Source organism: Lepus europaeus, chromosome 18, assembly GCF_033115175.1.
Source record: "Lepus europaeus isolate LE1 chromosome 18, mLepTim1.pri, whole genome shotgun sequence".
NCBI classification, from domain to species: domain Eukaryota; kingdom Metazoa; phylum Chordata; class Mammalia; order Lagomorpha; family Leporidae; genus Lepus; species Lepus europaeus.
The window spans coordinates 57,449,621-57,463,086 of record NC_084844.1 but is presented as its reverse complement, the minus strand read 5'-3'; the positions used below and the strand labels follow the sequence as shown (position 1 = coordinate 57,463,086).

General features: G+C 45.3%; 1 protein-coding gene across 1 annotated transcript in view; it reads right to left on the bottom strand.

Moving 5' to 3' along the window:
* Window positions 1-13,466, bottom strand: part of LOC133776783 (protoheme IX farnesyltransferase, mitochondrial) — a 145,071-nt gene that overhangs the window by 122,034 nt on the left and 9,571 nt on the right. The window lies entirely within an intron of this gene.

Below are 13,466 nucleotides of genomic sequence, written 5' to 3'. Positions count from 1 at the left end.
CAGGTCAGCATTCCTCTTTTCTTTCTTAACCTTCAAATTCACTACATCTTCATTCATACCCTCCCAATACACTATTCCATCCTATTTGTTTTTTTCAAAAAGCTATTAGTGCAGTTAAAACTTTACTCTGCATTTTTAAGAAAGGTTGAGCTGAAAGGCCTTCCTGGCATTTAAAGAGACCTCCTCTTCACATTCTTTTGTAATTCACTTCTGTAAAGTGTCTCCTTCCTGAATCTCAATCCATGAGATGCTGCCGCACTTTGCTCTGAACTGAAATCAAGCCCTTGGTTATAGCCCACAAGGATAATTAAGCACCGGGACAGGTCTGGCCTCCAGGCTGAGAAGCAACGGTTTGCTCCCTGTAGGTGCTTCAGATAACCCGCCCTCCACTCGTACAGGGAGACGTGCTGGGCCTTCTGGAATCTCAGGGGACCCCAAGGTGTCAGGCTGCCAGTGACATCAACCACTCATGGGGGAGTGAGAACCCAGATCACCTGGGCCAGCAGGAAGTTGGGGAGTGTCCGCTTCCCCTGAGAAAAGGGACACAAGGTCACTTGCTGAGAGTATGAAAACGTGAGGACAGAGGAGGGTGCTCACGGGCTCTCCAGATGGCAAGAGTCATTTTTCAAGGTGTGTCTGGGAACCATTGGTAGCAGGGTCACTGGTTAAAGTACGGATACTAGGTCTCACGCCAGACCTAGAGTGAAGGGATAAACAAGAGATCTGTATTCTAACAAGCACCCCAAGTATCACAGAAGGCATGTGAAGTCTGAGAACCACTATGCACAGGTTCATTCTCTGGGCTGATGATGGCGGAATTCTGGAAGAAGAAAACTGAGCAAGATGCCAGAGCCAACAGTGACTGTTGGAGTACAACAAAGTGAGAGAGGGGAAAGTGTCACGGTGTTCATTGAGGGCTTCCTTGCCACCTGATTGGTTTTCTGGTTCAGCTGAAGTTCAGTGAAGATGGAAGAGGGTACTTCAAAAAGTTTGTGGAGAATTGAGTTGAAATGCAAGCTTGGGTCGGCACTGTGGCACAGCAGGTGAAACTGCCGTCGGCAGTGCTGGGGTATCCCATATGGGCGCCGGTTCAAGTTCTGGCTGCTCCACTTCTGATCCAGCTCTCTGCTAATAGCCAGGGAGTGTAGCAGAAGATGACCCAAGTCCTTGGGCCCCTGTACCCACGTGGGAGACCTGGAAGAAGCTCCTGGCTCCTGGCTTCGGCCTGGCCCAGCTCTGGCCATTGCAGCCATTTGGGGAGTGAACCAGCAGATCTCTGTCTCTCCTCTCTCTCTCCGTAACTCTGCCTTTCAAGTAAATAAATAAATCTTAAAAAAAAAAAAGAAGAAGAAGAAGAAGAAGAAGAAACATAAGCTTATTTTGCCGCAAAAAAAAAAAAAGAAAAGAAAAGAAAAAAAGAAATCCATGCATTGCAGGGTCTTCAAAGAATTTATGGAAAATGCCTACTATGAAAAATTACTCCTGGGTGTCTAAACTGTTTTGTACCAAGGTTAACTTATCTTTCAATCCCACTTTCCATGAACTTGTTAAAGCTCCCTCATACCCTTCGGGTAGCGGGCTTTGCTCTGTTGGCATGGTCCACGCTGAGTGACTCCACCCTAAGACACAAACAAGGAGTCTCCAAATGTGTATTTGGTTATCTGGCTAGTAGGGAGAACTGACGACAGATCAGCACGCATCCACAACCACTGCTGGTCAAGAGCAGGTCAGTCTTCGTTGACATACACGACATACGAAGCGCACATGTGCAATGCGAGTCTCAGAGCTGCCCAGAGGGCGGAATCTATTTTTCTGTGGAAAAACTGAGCAGGGAGCCCCGTCTTCCTCCGGGAGAGGGATGTGGTGCTGCATGAGACAGCCCTGGGGGGGCTCCTAGGATACAGAGTCAGGGTCGACCAGGCTGCACTTGAGGCGTTTCGGCTCTTCGAAACAGAGACCCCAGAATCAAACTGCACTTCGCAGCGCCCCTCGCAGGTGGAGGTGGCCACGTGGCACTCTCTTGGCCAGTGAGACGGAGAGAGAGGAGTTCCTCTCAAGAGCTCCCTTCCCAAGTAAAAGGCCCAGACCGGTCCCGAGGTTTCTGACTTTCCACGTTCCCCTCTCTCTGTCTGTTTGCCCGGCACACAATGTGACAACAGGGCTACGGAAGTCATCTTGGGGTTCTGAAGACAAAAGTCACCAGCTAATGGCGATGGGGGAGAAAGCAAAGTGCCAGGTGTGCCACTGGCTACGTCCTTAAAGCGCTGGTGCTAGATTCCTGAAGTCAAAATCCTTAATGCCTTTGCGTTTTTAGGCTGCAGCTTTTCAAGCTGTCACTTGTGTGTGGTCAGGCCCCGTTTTGGCTCACAGGGGCTAACAGTGATTATCGTCCTTGTGGAATGTATGTCTACCTTACTGCAGCAGCTACCACATGACAGCCCGGGTGTAACATCAAATTGAAGATAATTAAATCCTACCTTAACAATTAAATCATCAGCACACAGAGCAGCCCAAATCTATTGTTGGTTTAAATTAGAACCCTGACTAAAGCGAACATCTACGCACCCCAGGCCTGCCAGAAACCAAGTAAAATGACGGAACAAAAATGAAAATCGGAGAAAAGCTTGCTTCAGCAATAAATTAGGTAAAGAGAGGGTACCAGAAACCTCAAGAAATATTTGTTAAATATAGCACAGATGAGACTAAATTGAAGACAGTTACCAAGAACTGATGCATTGCTTTCATTATTTAAATGGAAAAAAAAAAAAAATGAGACTAAGTAGCCATTGATAAGGAAATCGAGAAAATGATGGGAAATAAAGACTGTCCTGACAGTACTCATTATTGCCTCCTGACGAGGAGCAAGGCCAGAGGTCAGAGTGCACCAGGGCAAGGCAGGTCCACTCCCTGCAAAGACCCCTTATAATCCCAGTACAGAAGGCCTGGAGGCAGCCACCAGCACAGCTGGGAGAGGCAGGGCTGGGGGTAGTCACAGCAGAGAGAAAGCAGGGCCTGGCCTTGACTTAATTCTCATGGAGACAAGCAGGGAATTTTTCTGAGTGCCTTCACCCAGCATAACAGGCATTCACCCCTGCCTGCATGCGAGAATATTCCCCCAACTCAGCCCCAGAGAAGAAAGTGGACATAGACACACCACTTGCATGCCAAGAGGAGAGGCGGATGATGTGAAAAATCAGATCCGAGAGCGGAGTGCCAGCACTGTGGTTTCAGAAACGTGGTGAGAAAAGTCTGGGAGAGCAAAAGCGTCCTTGTTGGTTGCTTGCTTCTGGTCTCCTTTAGGCCACGGGACAGCTACACCAGAAGAACAAAAACTAACAGCCTCCATCCCTCAGGTTCCAAACGCGCAAGAGTTAAGCCAACACTTGGGGCGCTCACATCCCATCCTGGAATGTGTGGTTCAAGTTCTGGGCACTCTGTACTTCCAATCCAGCTCCTTGCTAATGCACCTAGAAGGCAAAAGATGATGGCCCACATACCAGGGCCCCCTGCCACCCATGTGGGAGACCCAGTCGGAGTTCCTGGTTCCTGACTTCTGACTTGGCTGTTGTGGGCATTTGTGGAGAAAACCATCAGTTGGAAGATCTTTCTCTCTTCCTCCTCCCCTCCCTCTCTGGCACCCTGCCTTTCAAATAAATATATCAATCTTTAAAAAATATTAAAAAATAAACAATACCATGGTGAAGTCCAACATCATCTGCTGGTGGAAGTCTCTAGCAATGAAGGAATATCCAACCACGTGTTCATTCAATCAACACATAGTAAGTACCCTGTGGGCACCAGGCGCTATTATAGGCACAAGGCAGAGTGTAACAGTTCAGACAGACAAAATGACCTGATACAGAGCTTATATTCGTTCAGGATGTAACTATAATAGTCTTGTCTTTGTTTAGGGATGGATAAAGATAACAAGAGGTAAAATGAATGGGTCAACTTAAGACTCAAAGATTCCAAAAGACCAAAGGAACGAAGTCAGGTGGAAGAAAATGAGTTTGACTGTCTTTGTGAACAACGGTCCCACAGAATCACGAGGCTGTCAGAGACCCAGGGTGAGGGCAGGGACCGCCGCATGCTCCTCCCCTGGCTGCTGTGCTTAGAAAGCCACAATGGGACATGATGGACACTCGAGAGAAGAAAAAGCAAGTGTGTACACTCCAGGGAAAGTGAGGCTCATGAACCACATCAAGTGGGCTAGGAAAAGTATATAAAAATAAAAATTGCCACAGTAGAATGTTGCAAAAAGTCATGAGAGGAGCCGGTGCTATGGCTTAGCCTCTGCTTGTGGTGCTGGCATCCCATATGGGTGCCAGTTTGAGTCCTGGCTGTTCCTTTTCCGGTCTAGCTCTCTGCTATGGCCTGGGAAAGCAGCGGAGGATGGCCCAACTGCTTGGACCCCTGCACCCATGTGGGAGACCCAAAAGAAGCTCCTGGCTGCTGGCTTCAGACTGGCCCAGCTTCGGCTGTTGCAGCCATTTGTGGAGTGAACCAGCAGATGGAAGACCTTTCTCTCTGTCTCTCCCTCTCTCTGTCTGTAACTCTGCTTCTCAAATAAATAAATAAAATCTTAAAAAAAAAAAAAAAAAAAAAGGTCATGAGATGTGATAAGAACTAGAGCGCACAAAGCAAAATCAGTGCTGCGTGTGACACACCTCAGAGAACCTTTCCAAATGAAGCAGAAAATCATAGCGAGGGAAGCAAGTAGAGAGAGCAAAGCAAGATGGCAGTGACCAGAAAATGCTACAGTCAGGACAAACACAAAAATGGAGGCATCTTGATCACTACTGGAGTATATTCCTGAAAAACTTAAGAAAAAAAAAAAAAATCAAGGGGCAAAAAAATTTTTGAATACCCTAAAATTAATGCATTGGTAAATCAAGGAAGTATAAATCTGAAGACGCATAAAAGAAGACTTGACTAAAGGAAGATGACATAAAATGGTAAAATCTCAGTTCATCCCAGACTAATCGTAAACATACTGCAACTCAAAATACCAACAGAACCGACCGGGAGAGGGAAGAGGGAAAGTGACCCAAGGGACACGGTCACAGTGGTTGAAGACTGATTAAAAACGGATTACATCTCCACCTTATACATCTTGTGGAAGGACACAATGCAACTGAATTGTAAGATTAACAGTGTACATAACTATTTACAAAATCCTTATGTGGAAAGCCTAAGCATTTTACAAAAGTCAAATCCACAAGGAAAAAGATCAACAGACTTGGCCACATAAAATGAACTTGTGCACATCAGAAAAACATGATCACTGAAAAGATGAGGCAAACACTATATAAGACATTTATAACAGATACATACAATGGGATCACATACTTTATACACTGGTAACAAAAACCCTTTCAAATAATAAATAAAGACAAACACAAAAGAGTAGCCTGGAAGGCATGCAAGCCTTTCGCAGCAGAAACATAAATCATCAATCAACAGAGGGAAAATGTGAAACCTCATCAGTAGTTGTAAATATAAAATTAAATGCTGCCACTTTTCACCCATCAACTTGGTAGAAAAACACAGTAATATCTAGCATTCATTAGTGAAAGCAGTCAGTTGGTAGCTCTGCTAACAGCATAAACTGGCAAAATCTTGAGGGAAATCTGTCAATGAAAATCAAAAGCTTTAAAAGTATGTACACCCTCTGACCCAGCAGAGCTTTCTACTTATCCTAAGAAAACCAGCATTCATTTGGTTATGAAAATATTCTTTTCAGCACTGCTTACAAGTAATAATAAAATAGAAATCACCTAAACAGAAGAGAAGTAAGTAACTTATAGCTACACAATGGTATGCTAGCGAGCCACTAAAAATAAAGGTATACTTCTACAGAGCTAACTTTCAGAAATAAATATAAACAATGATGTATGTACAATATCAAATATCATTACTTTTAACACCAAAACATAAGAGACAACTTAAATATCCATTAATAAGGAAATTTTCAGTAAATTCAATATATCCACATGATGGAATTTTATCAGCCTTAAAAAAAAAGAAGTAGACTTAATTGCACTGATGAGAAAGTAGGCCTGTGACATATAATTTAGGGAAGAAGAAAGCAAATGACTGAACAAACTGCATGGCGTGACTTTATGTTTTCTAAAAAAAAAACCAACAGAAACTATACCTGCATATGATCAAACATATAAATAATTAACTTTTCCTGCGCATTTGCGGCACTAAATTATTTACTTGTATTCTTTCTGACAGTCTTCACAATAACCCCTTCAGATAGGATTAGCCACATTTTCAGAGGAAGACTTGAACAAAATGTGCCTGTGATCACAAAAGCCAATAAGGTGTGGCCTGGGATTCCAACCCAGCCAGTCTGACTCCAGAGCCTGCACTATTCACATCACAGCAGGGATAAAGCCTGGAAAACTCCACACACAAAACCTGCTTACTCTGTGGCCTGGAGGGGACGTTTTGTATTGTATATTATTATCTGTTTTTGTGTTAAGCAAATACTATTTGGAAATTTTTAAAAAGTCACCAAAAATAGATAACAGTGAAATTACAGAAGGCGTTTACACTTTGGTCTTAACATTTGTTTAAAAAGCAAAAAAAAAAAAAAAAAAAAAAAAAAGAGGGATGAATGGAATACATGGAAAATAATTCTAGAAGATCCGACATGAAACTCTTCAAGATGGTTACTACATACGTTGGTGGAATCATAGGGGGCTTTCAATATGCCCTTTTTTAGTTTACTTTTTTTTTTCCTAAACAGAAATACTTGATAGTCATATAATTAAATACACTACTACAACACCCAGTAAATATACTACCATCAAGGTAACTACATCAAAATATTAAGAAAAACTCTGCCTGTCAAAAATAAAAAAATAAAAAAAAATTCAAAGAATCATAATAATTCTACTCAATCCGTGTTTTCAGGAAATCTCCTTGATACAGATAGCTAATAAGTGAAGATTAGAGCAAATTGACTTTTATAGAAGCATCTAAAATGAACTTGTATCTTCCATTCCTGTTTTCCCTGTTAATAAAAAGCAGCATTCTAGGCTCTCGGGGGTAAAAAAAAAATCTATACATTGACAGACTGCAGTTAATATCAGTCCCATCAACAGCATAATCTGTTGGTTCCAATAAACAATCTGTTTTAGCATTCTGGTCCCAGAAAATGTGTTGTAGCTTTTCAACACAGATGTTATTCAAGAAAAAAAAAAAAAAGTTCTGCTTTTTATTGACCTATATTCAGTATAAACTCAGTTCAGTCACCAAAGCCTCTTATGATCCTAATCCAAATAAAATTTCTTCACCCCAGTGTGGCCCATGCAACCAACTCCAAAAACATATTGTAAATAGCTCAGCTGGCGAGGGAAGCTCAAGGGGGACCATTATTCCTTCTTTATAAACTCAGTATTATTTCCGTTCATGGGGGGGGTGGGGGGTCTTTAAATGGCATTAGCAGCAGCAAACATTTGATCCCTGTCCTGAGGTAAGGGCCAAGGCATCAGGCTGCTGCTACCCTGTTACCCCAGGAATGAAATAGAAGGATGACCACTACATGGCCCTGCACTCACTCTACAGTTAATTACCCTTGGTATATTACAGCTATAAACAAGAGGAGGCAAAGAGAGCCAAGTTCTATAAAAGTGATCGCTGGCCCCCAGATTTTTCTGCCTGGGCTATCATTAGCCAGCTATAAATGAATTGTCCACGATGTGAAGAGTCCAAAAGAAATCAATTGATAGATACCAGGGATTTTCTTCAAGGGGAAAAAAAAAAAATCCTGCTGACTCCACTCCAAGCCATGTGAATTCAAGCAATAAACTAAATAGAGAAGTAAAAGGTCAGATAAGGGGGGGGGGGGTCACCCAAAGGGCTCTGCTCCTTTAAATGGAATAAGCACAGAAGGAAATGGCTTTAATTCATTTAGTTCCTCCAGAAACCTGGGGCATGGAATACATAAAATGATATGAGGGGAAATTCACTGCCCTGGGAATTTTCCATCTTTGGCTGTTGGTGAGCGCCCCCCACCACCCCTGGGTGCGTCCTGCTTTCTTGCTTTTGCATACCTCTCTTGTGTGGTCCACTTTTAGTCCAGCTGGCTTCTCCTGCTGCCAGCGGTAGCAATCAGCTGCCCTGGCTCTCCCTAGGTGAGTCCTCTCCCCATGCAGCCAGACCACTTGGTCTGGGACCCGAACGCCGCACTGCCTGAGTAGCACCTACTTCACTTTCTGGAAGTGTGATCCAGGGCCACCTGCCTCAGCATCGTCTGGTTCCCGGTCAAGCATGCCATTCTCCGGGTCCCGTCCCAGCCCTAGGGACCGTGAATTCCTGGGGACAGTGGCCAAGAACTGCCACTTTCACAGGCATGCGATCAGTGCTCCTGACACCCACCACACTACACAGCGGGCACAAGTGAACGATCATCAAAGACCTCCTTCCAGCCGGGCTTCTCAGCAGACCCCTGGGCATGTGAGTGTGGATCACTCCCTTTCTGAACTGGGTCTACCCTCTTGGCTTCCGGGACAGACTCTTTCTTGTCCTGTCTCCCAATGTGCGTTTTCTTGCAGGCTCCCGTACAGAGCCTATGCCCGGTTCTCTGCTCTGTTCCCCAGGCACGCTGACCCTTGGTAACCTCATTCACCGCAGCAGCTACACCGCCAACTTCATGCTGCAGATTTTGCATCCTCCAGCCCACGGTTCTCTCTGACCTTCTTCGCAGCCATCTGCACTGGACAGGCTAGGGGCAACTCACACTCCACTTGTCTGAATTCGAACTCGCTACCTTTGCCTCTAACCTGTTTCTTCCTTTCATAGTCATATTCTCAAGTCAACTCCATCATTCCCTGGTTTCTCATACCAGAAGCCTGGAATTTTTTCTAGGCAAATGCCTGCAGGGGCAACCCAGCATCAGAATTATTTTTTCAAGAAATTTGCGAATAGCTCTCATCACGCACCAGCCACTTTCCTGCCATTTGTAAATGCTAACTCTATTAACACTCAGAACAACCTGGTGAAGTAGACTGAGATTATAGCACTTTGTTCAAGGCCATTCAGCTAGCAAGAGTCAGGATTTGAAGGCAGGGAAGGGAAATCTGGCTCCAGAGGTCACCATACTGCTCTCTCTCGAAGAGTTGGGCAGGGTCTAGAATGACAGAGAAGGACAACAGGGCCCAGAGAGCTGGACAGCATGGGCTTCACTCAAAGGTTCTGCAAACTCCTTGCAACTCCATGTCCTCAAACCTTTATGTTTCCCTAGTACACGACTACATTTACCTATTCATCCCATCTGGGCTAGTAAACATCCTTAATGTTTCTCTATCTCTCCACTTTTCCTTTTCCCCACCTAGCCTCAGTTCAGCCCCACTTTGTTTCTCAACTGGTTACCACCATTTGTCTGCCACTGCTCTCGACTCTCACTTGTCCGTATTCTCTCTAAACAGGTTAGCAGGATGGGTGTTGTGGCTCAGCTAGGTAATCCCCGCCTGGAACCACCTGGAATGCCTGTATCCTGTATCAGAGTACCTGCCTGGTTTGAGTCCCAGCTCCTCCACTTCCAATCCGACTTCCTGCTAATGTGCCTGGGAGGCAGCAGCTGATGGGCCCAAGTACTTGGGTCCCTGACATGCCTGTAGGAACATTCAGACTGAGTTCCCAGCTCCTGGCTTCAGATGGCCCAGGCCTGGCTGTTGCGGGAATCTGGGGACTAAACAAGTAGATGGAAGACCTCTGTTTCTCCTTCTCTCTGTCACTCTGCCTTTCAAATAGATGAAAATAAATAAATGAACATTAAACAAAGAAAGGTCAGCAACTCTTTTCTGTAAAGGGCCAGACAGTAAACATTCCAGTTCTCCCAGGTAAATTTCCTCTTATATAATTACTCAACTGTTACGGTAGCATGGCAACAGCATAGAGTAAGTGGGTGTGGTTGTGCTCCAATAAAATTTTATTTACAAAAAAGAAGGTTGACACTGCTTAATGGAACTGCCACAGTAGTTTTCCTTATCAATCCTACTCCTTCCATTGAAATATATTCCAGCTGATCTCAAAACTGTGACAGAAATAACTTTTATACTCTTTGTAAGCATGAAAAAAGAAAATGAAGAAATTTGAATACACAGTGTTAAATGTTTCAGGGGTGGGGCCAGTGCTGTGCCACAAGTGGCTGAGCAGCCGCCTGCAACGCCAGCATCACATAGGGTGCCGGTTCAAGTCCCAGCTGCTCGACTTGTGACCCAGCTCCCTGCTAATGCAGGCGGGAAAGCAGCAGAAGATGGCCCTAGCACTTGGGTCCCTGCACCCACATGCGAAACCCAGAGGGAGTTCTGGGCTTTTGGCCGCATCCTGGCGGTTGCAGCCGTTTAGAGAGAGACCCAGAGGATGGAAGATCTCTCTGTTTCTCCATCTCTCCTTCTCTAACCCTATCTTTCAAATAAATAAATCTTCTAAAAGAAAATTTTCAGTGGGACAAAAGTGAAACAAAACACTGCAAGTAAAAAGGAAAAGAGCCAAAATGTGAAATAAATATCTGTCATGAATAGCTGAAATGCTAATTTTATTATTTATTAAAAAAAGGATCAAATAATAGGAGGCAAATGAGGAAGTAGAAGGAAAAATACAGATGATTAGAAGAGAAAGATGCTAAATCTTGCCAAAGCTTAATAAAAACTAGTATCTTTTTTAGTTATCAAAGTGGCAAAACTGGTACAGACAGCTCACGGAGGGAGTCGGCGTCTCAGGCACCACTGGAAGGAGGGTAAAGCGGCCGTGCTCTCTTTAGGGACAGACCAGTTGATAAATCAAAAATTAAAATATTTAAAGCTAACTATCACATTTCCAAACACTTACCCTACAGACTCATGTAAGTATACAATGACTTTTGTACTAAGAGTTAGTTGCAGAATCGCTTTTAATAGGGAAAAACTGGCAACATCCAAAATGTTTACCTGTAGAGGAGCAGTTAAGTAAACGAGGGCGGACACATACAATGGAATAGTATGCAGGGAAGTAAATACTGTCAGTTAACACTATCCTGCTGGGAGAAAACGGTGGGTTCCCAGAGTGATGGTGTGACCCTATTTCTGTTAAAGAAAATGTACAACCATAGCTGTATCTGCGTATGTGTTTATATAGTGAAGGCTATACTCCCAGTAGGGTTTTTATCTACAACTGAGGGAGCACCTGTGCGAAGGTGCACACCTCTGTCTTATTTTTTTTCTTTTTTACAATAAGCCTGTATTAATTTAACAGTAAGCAAAAGGCCCTTAGGAGACAAATAAGGACTTGGCTCCTCATACTCATGGAGACATCTGAACCCCAATGTTTTCAGTTAAAGGCTGATGGAGGAAGGGTGGATATTGACCTAATGATGGCATCAGAGAGGTTTCTGCTGCTGCTTACTCTCCCCCTCCTCATCTTCCCTGCAACCCCTTGTCAGATGCAAACAATCTGAAGGGGAAACACCACACACGGCAAACGACCCGCGAGAGGCGGGCTGCTGGGTGCTCTCAGTGCATTCTGTAACCTATTAAGTGATTTATTACCGTTGTTACTTCTACTTTACAGATGTGGAAATCGTCTCAATGAGGTTACGGAGTTGCCCAGACTCACTGGCTAGTAAATGGCACAGCCAGCATCTGAACTCAAGCCCACTTGACTTCAAAGCCATACTGTGGGTTTTGAGACAAGGTACCGGGGCCAAGGGCAGGCTCAATAGAGAGGCCCCCAAAGGATCTGGCTGGCTGTCTCCCATGAAGGCAGGGGAACTAGCATGGCGGATGGAAGGCCCGGCCTACAGGACAGGGTGGAGGGTGGGGAGAGGGGGTAAAAAAAAATAAAGTATGTTTCTGGCAAAGGGTGTGCCGACCCCACATGACAATGTGTCATTAGAACCAGGCAGAGTGGGAGTGGAGGCAGGAAGCGGTGGAGAAACTACAGATGCCTGTGTACAGTGAACTTAGCAAAACTGAAAGCAGTGCTTCAGAAAGTCAACGTGGTGGCTCTGGGCAGCAAGAACCGCAGTGGCTGGGGCAGGGGGAAATGAAGACAAGCAGCCATTAGGAGCCGCTGCACAAACCGGTGGCCTCAAGCATTCTGGACCTAAATTAGAAGCATAGCTTCAGAAATAGGGAAGTGAAAGCAAACCTTATTACCAGCACTGCAGGTGATTCTGAAGGTTTAAAAAAAAAGTCAGACGCCAGACTAGAGATGAAAAGGAAAATGGAAAGTAAAGAGTTAAGGCTGAGCCGGTGCCGCGGCTCACTAGGCTAATCCTCCACCTTGCGGCGCCAGCACACCGGGTTCTAGTCCCGGTCGGGGCACCGATCCTGTCCCGGTTGCCCCTCTTCCAGGCCAGCTCTCTGTTGTGGCCAGGGAGTGCAGTGGAGGATGCCCCAAGTCCTTGGGCCCTGCACCCGCATGGGAGACCAGGAGAAGCACCTGGCTCCTGCCATCGGAACAGCGTGGTGCGTCGGCCGCAGTGTGCTACCTACCGCGGCGGCCATTGGAGGGTGAACCAACTGCAAAGGTAGACCTTTCTCTCTCTCTATTGTCCACTCTGCCTGTCAAAAACTAAAAAAAAAAAAAAAAAAAAAAAAAAAAGAGTTAAGGCTGAGTCTACCATCCAGTGACAGGCACAGGGCGGACACTGAGGAGGACCCATGTGCAGAGCAGGCAGCCATGCTAAGTGATGGTGCACAAAAAGAAAGGCGCTCCTGCTGGGGACAGCCGCCACGTCTGAGGCCCACGGACCGAGAGGCCTGGTCGTGAAGGTGACATCCTCAGGACTGCAATGAGTCTATAGTCACCCTTAACATGCCAACAACACGACGAGCGGACCACTTGCGTAAATGACAACAGGACTTCATCAGAGACGGATCACTGCTTGCTTAGCTGGCACACAGCACTGAGGCCCGTTTTCAGAGGCACCACGGAGAACGAGCCTCCGTGTTGCAGATACACCAGGAAAGGCCCGACTCAGATTCCTCCGCGCCGGCATCCATGCCCCCACGTGTCATGCCCAGCCCTCCCGCAAGGATCTTCAACTGCCATGTGAGCCCAGTCGCTGAGAAACCAGGCCTGCCTCCCTTCTCCCTGTGTTTTCGCCTCGAGTCTCTTTAAAAAACAAAACCACTCTCTCTGATTCTTCTCTACTCTCAAGAGTTTCCCTGTCTCTTCTGTTCCTTTTAACGCAGTAACATGAATTACCACTTTCTGTCCTCAAAGAGTACCTGACTTAACCTTATCATCCACGCCTTAGATTTGTCTCTATTATCAGCCAAGAAGAAAGGAAGCAGACCAGGGTCCGGATCTTCAGTTTGCAGAAGGGCCCAGAACCCACCCACTCCAAGAGGCTACACCAGAATAACCCATGGCTAACTCAGCTACGAGCCTGACTCACAGGGTCATTATGACAACTGGATGACATAATTATAAGTGAACACCCAAATGCATGCAATAAAATTAGGTCT